At 32.4% G+C, this 11,495-nt stretch overlaps 1 pseudogene; it reads left to right on the plus strand.

Moving 5' to 3' along the window:
* The first annotated feature begins 5,191 nt into the window (after nucleotides 1–5,191).
* Nucleotides 5,192–10,853, plus strand: LOC133195073 (uncharacterized; annotated as a pseudogene).
* The last annotated feature ends 642 nt before the right edge of the window (nucleotides 10,854–11,495 follow it).

The following is an 11,495-nucleotide window of genomic DNA, read 5'->3' on the forward strand; positions in this document are numbered from 1 at the left end:
GCATGTGAATTTAAACGGTTGAGAAAGCATTTATTTAGTTTCTGACCACAATTTCATCTAAAAAAATAAAAATATTTGTATTTAAGCTGTACCTTCTTCTGATATAGTGCAAGAATCTACATTTTCTCTTTAATTCACAGCATCTCTTTTCAGACAATTATATCTATAAAAAGAATTGAGTATCTACCTTCAATAATATACAATGTGTTGTCTAGCCACATGTTCTTGATGTTAACAGATTGTAGAGGGCAGTTTATTTGTAAATACGTTTTCTATGAGTTTCTGATTGGTGGAAAATTATCTTTACTGTCTGAAAAAATCTACATCTTCGTGATAATACAGGGTTTCTATTTTTATAAAATTGTTGCCATAAAAACAATGAAAGTAAATGTTCTTGTTCATGACATATTGTAGACAATTGCATTATTTTGTAAATTTCTTTTTAGAAGAAGGTAATTATTGGTGGGAACGTTATTTTTTCTCATATGCTAGGACGAAAACTTTTTTTTACGTGTTTGTCGCTATAAACAGAAAAAGAAACCTCAATGAAATAGTGTGCATTTCAGTAAATGGTCACTATTGCTTGTCATTCACATAATGTTTATAATAGTAACTGTTAGTATGCAAAGTTTCATCGGTTATGTGTGAGATAATGCAAGAATTTACATATTCTGGATAACTCACAGAATTTTGATATTTTTTGACAATTTTGCTATTACAAAAAATGAGATTTCACCCCTTAAATAGTGTCAAATATTAATTGACTAACTGTTCTTGTTAATGACATATTGTAGAGAGCAGTTTATTTTGTATTTTTTTTTTCTTTGAAGCTTATTTACTAAGGAATTGTTATTCATTTTCATATATTGAGACATGTAAATTTTAAGGTGTCTGATTCTATAAATAGAAATGGGAACCCCCTTCAAATACAGGGCCTTACAGTAAATGGTTACTAGAACTTGTCAGTTCTTTTTTTTAAAATAATGTAGATAGCAAATTGTTTGTAAATATTTTTACGAAGCTTTCAGTATATGCAAAATTTTTATTTAACCTCGTGTTACCATCTAAGACGTATCTACGTTTTTTTTATTTTTGTGCTAAAAATAGAAATGGGAATCCCCTTGAAACATTTTGCATTTCAGTCATTGGTTCCCAGTACTTGTCAGTTACATACTGTTTATAATAGACAGTATTCAAATTTTCAATCCATAATGTCTGAAATAGTGCAAGAATCTCTATTTTGTAAACAATTAACTGCATTTATTTTTAGACAACGGTTGCTATAAAAAGAAAAGAGACTCCATCTTCAATATTGTTTCAATTATTAATTGCCCAAATGTTTTTATTTTTCATGACATATTGTAGACAGCAGTATATTTTGTAAATATTTTTTTTCAATGAAGCTTACAACTGGTGGAAAATTGTCAATTTTCCTCATTTGCTGAGATGTTTCTATGGGTGTTTTATGGATGTTTGTGCTATAAATAGAAAAAGGAACCCCCTTCAGATAGTCTATATTTCTGTAAATGGTTTCTAGTACTTGTCAATCACACTAGGTCTATAACATTAAGTCTGCATTTTTTCCATCCATCATTGCCTGAAAAAGTGCAAGAATCTACATTTTCTCGATAATTCGAGGAATCTATTTTCAGACCATTGTTGCTATAAAAAGATGCAAAAGTTGATTCTCAATATTGTATCAATTATTGAACAATCACATGTTCTTTTTGAAGGCATATTGTAGAAAGCTTAATATTTGTTAAGACTTTTTCTACGAAGCTTCCAATTAGCATAAAACTGTCATTTTTCCTAATATTCGGAGACAAATCTATTTTTAGGTGCTTGATACTATAAATAGAAATGGAAATCCCCTTCAACCATTGTCCACTCAAGCTAGTGGTGTCTAGCTACTGTCATTAACATCTTAATATTTACAATATACTTCCTAATTATCCAGCATTGACATCTAAAACTTCGCCAAAATTTGATTTTTTACATTTTTCTAAAATATATCTATTTATAGATACATGTTACTAAAATTAGGAGTAAAAGCCCACCGATATTTTTTTTCATGAAATGACACTACTAAATCTCAAGCATAAAAACACACATAAGATTTGGAAATTTTCCACGGACAATTTTTCTTATTTAGCCTTAATGATCTCAAAAAATGCTAAATTCCCCATTTTTCAAATTTTCAGAAACCATCTCAATTTACATGACCTTTTTATTAGATTGGGAATATTTCTAGAATAAATGATTATATGCCCTGTGTACCTTAAAAGTTCCAGTTATCATGTGATCCAATGATTTTAGTTTGAGTGTTGTAAATACCGAAAAATATCTGTTTACATTTCCTTAATTTTAATGTTTTCATTTGGTCAAAAAGGGCCAAAAATGGCCAAATTCAATGGATCCGTCTCCATGGCAACCAAGTGCATGTGTGGAACTTCCGACACCATATTTGCTAGTTTTGTACCAAGACACATCTGTGGTGCAAATTTCATCAAAATCCGAGACATGTCGTTTCCAATCCCTATAGTAAATTTGTTGGTGCTTACAGAGAATGAGTGTTAAACTCTTGTCATATCATTAAATAAGAAAAGATAGGTCTTTAATAATTCGCAGGTGCTTGGGGACGGGACCCCCCCCCCCTCCCGTGTTCCGTATCCCAAAGGTTCTTGACTTTTTTGAATAAAATATTTTTCTACGACACATTCACAAGGTATTTCAACTGAAAAATCCAAAATATGACCTAAAACTAGCCTTTTATAAAAATTCACACTCTCTGATACTAAAAGAGAACAAGGTTGGCAACTTCGACAAACGACTTTCGACACCTCGATGTGACATCCTCAAATATTAAAGATGAAAGCTACTTACCGACTAGAAGTTAAGGTTTCCGTGTCTTCAGAGATTATAGATTAATTGATACATCGCTAGTTTGTGTCTTATTGTGTTTCCAGTCTTGTGAATTTTCATGTTCAACACCCGCAACTCGTCATTTCAATTGTCAACGAACGGAAGTCGTCATTTTTACTATTTCTCAGCATTGAGGTCATCTATAAATCCCAGTATTGCAAGGGCATAACCAAGTTAAAAATCTTTAAGTTTAATTTATAATTATTTTCAACATACTTTGTAGTTTGTAAAAAGTGCTGAGAACCTATATTGATTCTACTATCTAATTGTTAAAATTATATATGTAACACTGTATGTTGAATATTTTGCTTGTCAATAAATATAATTCATTTGCAAGATTTGATCAGGTTCGCAGCACTTTTCAAATATCTTCATACCTTTTGAGTTTATGTGTAAAAGCTTGTCATAATTAATTGAGGGTATGCTCTTGCAATGTATTGATTTATTTCGACCTTTCTATTACCTTCAGTGAATCTGCATACAAATAAACGGCAGTATCGCTTGTCTAGGAAATTTACGGGAAGTATATGAATAAAATTATAAAATAGACATCGCATCCAAGTTAATGGCCTCTTATATATCTGCAAATAATATTTCATTTAATTACAAAATACATTTTTCATTCTATAAAATATAACTTGATCCGCCTCTCACTGCATACAAGCTGCGTCAAATTCCACGATATGACGTCACATTGACAAGTGCATTGCGATCAGTGAATTGCTTATATATTGCTGTGTGGGATTTAACCAACGACAAAAATACATGCAATAGTAAGTATTGATGTAGTATAAAGCTACAGTTTAAAACAGTTTAAAATAGCAAATCATTTCATTTTGTGGTAATTTGAAGAGCAAATACTCTTGAGTGATGTCATAGTAAGCATTTCCCGTATAAATTAGGCCCCGCCTCCTTATTGTAGCCTTAATTGTGTTACGTACTCATCAAAACACCAATGGAATATCATGTATATTTTAAATGTAAGGTGCTTTTTCCACAGAGTGTTTCGCTGCTGTATTTACTTCCTTCTGTGTTTGTTTAATCTGCATATCCTTGATTGAAGTTACACTATAAATTCAGTTAAACTAATTATAATGCAAGATGATTTTTGTTGATTTGAAGTGTAACAATAGATATGTCTGAGGAAAGCACTAGCGGCATTGATTCAGATGAGGAATACAAACCCAGTTTCAATGTAACCATCAGGTAAAATAAGAATGTTCCTATATATCTTCAGAGATGTATTTGATTGAGAAAGCTTTATAATTTCATATGAACTCACATCTTTACTTTTTTACACCTTAGACCAAACAACATGCAGGACATCGAAGAAATCACGCTTGAAGAAGAAGTGTTTGGGAAAGAGGAATGTGATGAAGACTTAGAGGAAGAAGAGAAACCCGAGGATACTGGTCCAGGGATTACTAAAGTTAACTCTGAAGATGATGTTCATTTGTTGACAGAGGATGACACGTGCTTAGTATATAAGAGGTGTCTTATGCAGTTTGCTACTACCAATATCAGCAATATGTGTAAAGTCAAAGAATGTAACCTGTCTATTGGGAACCGCACAGAGGTTGTTGGATCAACATTGTATATATACTGGGTAGAATTTTTATGCTCTCACTATTACAAATAATGCTAAATGGTCCAAGGTTTTTTTTTAAATGGGGGGGGGGGGGGGGGTGACTGTCTATAACTTTTGTATCATGAAGACATTAAATTAAAGTTGAAATGCAGTTCAGTCATGTCACTAGAAAAGTAGGATGATAACATCTCTTTTGAAAACAACATCCTTTTCATTTATTTAATGTTAACATCCATAATATTTCTTAAAATGCTTCTCATTTTATTTCAGGAATGTACCAAGATGCATATAGCATACAAGTGGTGTTCCCAGCCTATGCTGAACAGAGCCTACATTGTGGTGATGTGCAAATGGCATCAGCTATCTTGGCATCAGGGAATAACTTCTTAAGAATTGCCCTGTTTGCAAGATTCTTTAGATTACATTTTTTAGGAACTGTTAAATTCTCAAACACCCAAAGGACTTATCTGGTACCCACAATCAACTCTTTTTGGAGAGATCAACAGAGGGAAGTTATTCATCAGATAGAAGGCCAGATTATTGTTGCTTTAGGTTTGTACAAGCATTAAGGGAAATATAATGAAATTCACAATGTAACAAAGTTGAATATAGTTGCTCTATAGTGTTATTATACTACGTAGGAGATTGCAGAAATGACAGCCCTGGGCACCTTCTCAAATAATGCACATATATTGTAATGGAAAATTCCACAAAAAAATTGTTTCCATTATCACTATGGATAAGAGGGAAAGCTGCATGAAGAGCACAAACATGGAGAAGCTTGTTTCCTTAGAGCGATGGAAGAGATGCAGGATACCCATAATCTGAATGTAGAAGAAGTTGTCACGGATGCTCTCCTGCAAATAGGAGCACTGATGAGTAAGCATATGTGTCAAGGACATTGCATAAGACTTTAAATCTGTATTAATGAAGTTTTTTTTTATTATTTTGAAGAAAATAGATTCCCAGATATAAAACATTTGCATGATGTATGGCATGCGGCCAAGAATCTAGGAACGAAAGTTGTGGCAGCTGGACAGGCTAAAGAGTGCAGAAGTTTGATTGACTGGAGCAAAGATATTGTGAATCATTTTTTAGTACATCTGCTCCTCTGGTATGGATGTAGACAGTTTCCTGGTAATTATGTTCCCCAAACGAAGTTGGGGAACATATTGTTTTTACTCTGTTTCTTATTATTAAGTCTTCCGTTCACAACGGAAGACTTATAGTGATTGTATTGTTTCTTTTTATTATTATTATTATTATTATTATTCCTCCCAAATTTTGTGAACGCGATTACTCAGAGATGGTTGGATAGATTTTCACAATTTTTCACATGATAGTAGGCTGATATATGAAGTTTATATAAAATTCCGTTTTTTGAAAAATTCACTTCCGGTCCGAAGTTATGGCCGAATTTCCAATTTTTAAATGGACTTTTGTCCGGAATTTTTCTCGGAAACGGTTTGAGATAAAGATGTGAAATTTACAGGGGTATTAGATCATGACATTCTCTTTGTTTCGAAGTTGTTTTCGTGTGTTTCCGGTACTTCCTGTCCGAACCGGAAGTGAACTTGTGTTTGGTCAATTTTTCAACTTTTTTGTTTTTTAATATTTTTTCAAGATATTATTATGTATAACAGAGGTTATTCTACAAATACTAAATATATAATTTGTTTTGAAATCAGATTCCACATTTTGTAGATTTTCGGTACCGTCATTTTCCCTATTTACCTAGTGTGTAGACAATGGGCAAAGAAAGATAACTCTGACTTGTAAGTGAGAATAGAACTTTCGAGATAAAGGCGGAAATAGTACCGATGACGTCAGAGACATATACACTCTCCATATCAAAATATTTAGACGTTCTATATTCACTCTTCAAAATTTAAGAGTACGTTGGTTACCGCTTCCAGTGCATGTAAAGTTTGAAGTTGCCAGTGCAGTGTAAGTCTGTATTGACAGTTAATTGATTTACACATGAATATATCTAAAAAAAAATTAATATATGTGCTAGGTAGCTAATTCAAGTAAATATATTATAAGCACTGAATATACATTTATAGTGATGGACAGGCATGCAATTTTATCTATCTCGTATAGTAAGTTCAGAATACGATAGTTATAAGCCTTCTATAATGTAGACGATTTATTATTCTCTATGATTTGAATGCGAAATTATCCCGATTTCCGAGTTTTAATTTCGATATTAAAAAATATTACATACACTCAAAAAGGAATTGAGCGATAGAAAATTGTAATACAGTACTGTTTTAAAGCCTTTATAAATAAATTGATATCTGCCACTTAAAAGAAAGAAAATCAATTTATAGATTAGATTTGGTTATTACATGTATATTTGATAAAAAGTTAAATTATTTATGACACATGATCTATACTCTATATACCCAAGAAATTATAAAAGATGTGAAAAGACGATTCTTGGATTCTTGTGAAATACTCAAAGAGTTAAAAAAAATATGTGAAAACGCGATTCTGTGTGAAATAATGCTACGCTATATGTTTCTTTTGAAAAAAAAAAAAACCATGATAAAAAAAATTGCACAGGTCTCTTGATATGTGGGATAAGTATACCTGAATGAACACAATTTTATGCAGTGATATATAATTATGTACATGCAACTGACTTCCGTATTTTTCCTTATAATTCATAAAACATAAAACTATCTAATTCCTTTGAAGCCTCCCCCCCCCCCCCCCCCCGTCTTGATTAATATTTGGAGACGTTCGTGCAGCTAGGCATTTGAATTATATATTCGGTTTAGATTTAAATCTGGAACATGTGAATATAATTACCATTTACATGTATACAGAATTTCATATTCTATAATGGTAGATTTGTCATTATGAAATGTTCAATTTACGTCTGAGAGAGAGAGAGAGAGGAGAGAGAGAGGAGAGAGAGAGATTCCCTCTTAATCCCGATCCTCCTATCCATTTACATAGAACAAAAATTAGTTCTATATCGGTCACACCCATTCTTTATTAAATGTTTTCTGATTTCATAGTCATGGTCACATTCTGTATATTTTTCAGCTTAAAAAGTATCACACGAAGTGCACCTGTGTTGACCTGTCAATCAAAATCACTTGACGCTGTATGCACTGCAATTAAGTAGCCTGAGTTTGAAATGATCTTGAAGTATGATCTTTAAGTAAATCTGATGCAACAAACTTGTGAAAAAATAGAATAAAATAAAAAATAAAATATCTCGGTATTATGAACTTCGATTGTGGGACGTGGAGACCGGTCCTTTGGATGAGATCGTATAAATCGAGGTCCCTTTTTGCAGAAGGTGCTGGCATAAAAAAGATTCCCCTCTGCTCAATTGCGATAAGTGCCAAAGTATAGGAAAAAAATTTGCAGTCTCCACCGCAGAGTGGTGTCGTCTCCATGTAAGTCATCTTCGCTAGCCAAAGGTTTCTGATACGCTTATGAGGAGAGTAGCGTATCAGAAACCCTTGGCTAGCGAAGATGCATGTAAGTGAAAAATTCTGGAGAGGGACGTTAAACAACATACGTATAATCAATCAATCGATTGCTGAAGAATTACTGTAATTGAATAATCTGTCTTATAGGTATGCTGTCAAATCTTGATATTATAACTTTACAAAACTCAGTGACTTTACGTTTAATGTGATACTAACTTAATTCATTATATTTTTTTATAACACCATACACAATTATGCCAAAACATACATGATGGTACGGTGTTCGTTCGTCTGTTTGTTTGTCTTAGAAATGATTGCAAACAATTTTTTTTTTAAATTGCTAATGATATACGTATATCTCTTATAGGTGCCAAATGTATTATACAAGATTGATAATGAAAATCAAAGTACCTTAAGTACTGAAAGGACTTTTTTTCCAGTTATTTTTTTCTTTCACAGTAAATATGATATGTATGTTTTTTACACAGAAAAAAAGCAAATTCTTACAGATTTAGAAGAACGGAAGACTTTTTTGTTGCCATGGCAACAAGAGTCTAGTTATTATTATTTTTCTTCTTCTTCTTCTTCTTCTTCCTGGGTACTTTTTTGTCCGTGAATGATCTCGTCAACTACTCATCCGATTGAGGTGAAACCTTTTTAGGGTTAATAGGCATGTTATGTAGATATGCGGAATCAAGGTCATTTTGCGCGCACGTGCATGCACGTGCGTGCACGTGCAATGCGTAAAATGACCAATATACTTGATATAGCTGTAACTTATATATTTTTTGATGAAATGCTTTGATACTCAGAATATAAGGATGTATTAAAAGTGTAAACAAGATGACATGGTCAACATGCACATGCATGCACGTGTGCGCACGCGCAAAGCGTAAAATGACAAATATACTTGATATACTCGTAACTTTTATACTTTTTGATGAAATGCTTTGATACTCAAAATATTTATATATATTAAAAGTGTAGACAAGATGACATGGTCATCATGCACATGCATGCATATGCATGCACGTGCGCGCGCGTGCAATGTGTTAAATGACCAATATACTTAATATAGCCATAATTTTTATATTTTTTTATGAAAAGCTTTGATATTAAGAATGTACAGATATATTAAAAGTGTAGACAAGATGATGTGGACATCATGCTCATGAATGCACATGCGCTCGCGTGCAATGTGTTAAATGACCAATATACTTAATATAGCCATAACTTTTATATTTTTTTTATGAAAAGCTTTGATACTAAGAATAAACAGACATATTGTAAGTATAGACAAAATGGCATGGTCATTATGAACATGCATGCAGGTGCGCATGCTTGCAATGCTAAGATGACCAATATACTTGATATAGCCGGACTTATTTATTTTTTGATGAAACGTTTTGATACTGAGAATATAAAGATGCATTTATAGTATAGATGAGATGACATGGTCATCCTGCACATGCATGCACGTGCGCACGCGTGAAATGCAAAAAACGATCAATATACTTCATTGCCTTATTTAATGAAGCTTACAGGAAATAAGACACCAAAAGGGTGTTGGGGAGCGTTTGGGGAACATCTGTAACGGTCCCCGTTACAATTACAACTAGTTTATTCTGAGATTTTATAATTAGACTTACTGTTTTGATATCATTTTGAGACCAGTTATTAAGTTTAGAACTGCATATTATCAATGGTAAATATTTAAAAAAATTTATCTGTAACTAATTAATGTTTACATAAAGCTTGCAGATACATGTATCTCATGGTAGGAGACATTGAATCTCAAAATTATTCATATGTTAACTTCATCTTATTCCTGGTATTGACATTTTGGTTTCCAAAACACTAAATTTCAGATGTAATGCTATATTTGTAAGATTTGTTAGGTGTTTTGATTTCCATTATAAATTTGGTTGTAAATTATTGCAGGAGATTTGGTGCAGAATTGTACACCATGTTGTTGATGGACATGAATGGGACATGTCTTACAGGAGCAACTACTTTGGAAACAACCAATGCATGCATGATCCGCTTGAGGATGAACATAAAGAGTGGATAGTGAAAGGCAGTGCTAGTCACAAAGCACTTATTAAGATCGTTTTTAATAAACGGTTCTTAAACCAAATTCTTTACTATTTGAATTTTAGGTAAAATCATGCATATGTGTTTTTTTAATCAAATAATTTGAACATAAGAAGTATACCTTCAAAGGTATAGATTTAAAGCATATTTCTTCCATAAATGTTACTATTATCTTAGTTTTATACCCCTTTAGAAAAATATAAAAAATGGAAAGTTGGTCTTAGTTGTCCTAAAGAAATATTGATTTATATTTTACAGGAGTACAACAGAACTAAAGAATTTCAACAACTTAATTCTCATGTACAGCGTGAAGAGGTTTGCATATTCGCCCCCAGTTTATCGTGCCAGGAGCCAGCTAGCAGCCCTGGATTATAATGCAAATGTTGACAGGGAGGTGAAAAGAAATTCGGATGGAACCATACAGTAATTGATTTTCTTAATGACAAAAACTTACGTTACATCCATATGCTTTAAATTGCAAGACTAAAAATCATCAACACAAATACATAATAATTATTATTTGATCAAATTTTTGGTTTTCTTTTCATCTAGGCAACATAGAACCTTCAACAAGAAAAGTTGAAGATGGAGTCTGACCCCTGTCAAAGTAGAGAAAACTTATGAGTAAATTAACAAGCTAATGGTGAGAATAGTTGTTGCTAGGCTGACAGATGAAGGCATGAGTGGTTGTGTTGGAAGCTGATGACCTAAGAAGACTAAGCAAAACCATCGCTCCCACTGAACCCAAGCCAACCAAAGAGCTTCTTCACGAGAAAGTCTCCAGATTTCAGAAATAGAAACATTGTCATTGTATTTGTAGATTATACAGACTTTTCATATATACTTGACAGGAACTTGTAATTTTTGAAAATACATCTATCCATGTAGATAAACCAATCAAAACGTGAAAGCACTTCATAGAGTATTTCTGCAAAATTTTAATTCATACATTTCTTTGCAGTGCTTATGTAAGTTGAAATAGTCTTTTTACTTCATGAACTACGACTACAAAATATATGTTTTCAGTGGCTTTTTGTTGATGTATCATCAATCACTAGTACTAAGTTGTATTTTTATTTCATTTTTTTTTTTTTTGGTAAACAGAGTCTGTCAGGTGATCCTTTGCTATCGGTTTTGACCTGGCATAATCCGTTAAACATTTAATGCTAGCTTCTTCCATTGAACTTTTGACCAATTTCAGAGGTATGTCCAATATCAGTATGATTATTTCAGCATTCATGTAGCTTTTCTACTAGAATTTTAAGAAAAAAATGATACTTTAATAATTTAGATAGATTTCATAAATGGCCAACTTGGCTTTATTTCCAGAATTAAATCACAATCTCAGGAAGCATCAATTTATAATTTTTGTAGGGGACTAACTCCACACTATAATCAGAAAATCTATCAGTATTTGTCTGCTACATGAGTAATAAAGA

Source organism: Saccostrea echinata, unplaced genomic scaffold (genome assembly GCF_033153115.1).
Source record: "Saccostrea echinata isolate AGI-Se365-2 ecotype Australia unplaced genomic scaffold, CSIRO_AGI_Sech_v1 ptg000029l, whole genome shotgun sequence".
Lineage (NCBI taxonomy): Eukaryota > Metazoa > Mollusca > Bivalvia > Ostreida > Ostreidae > Saccostrea > Saccostrea echinata.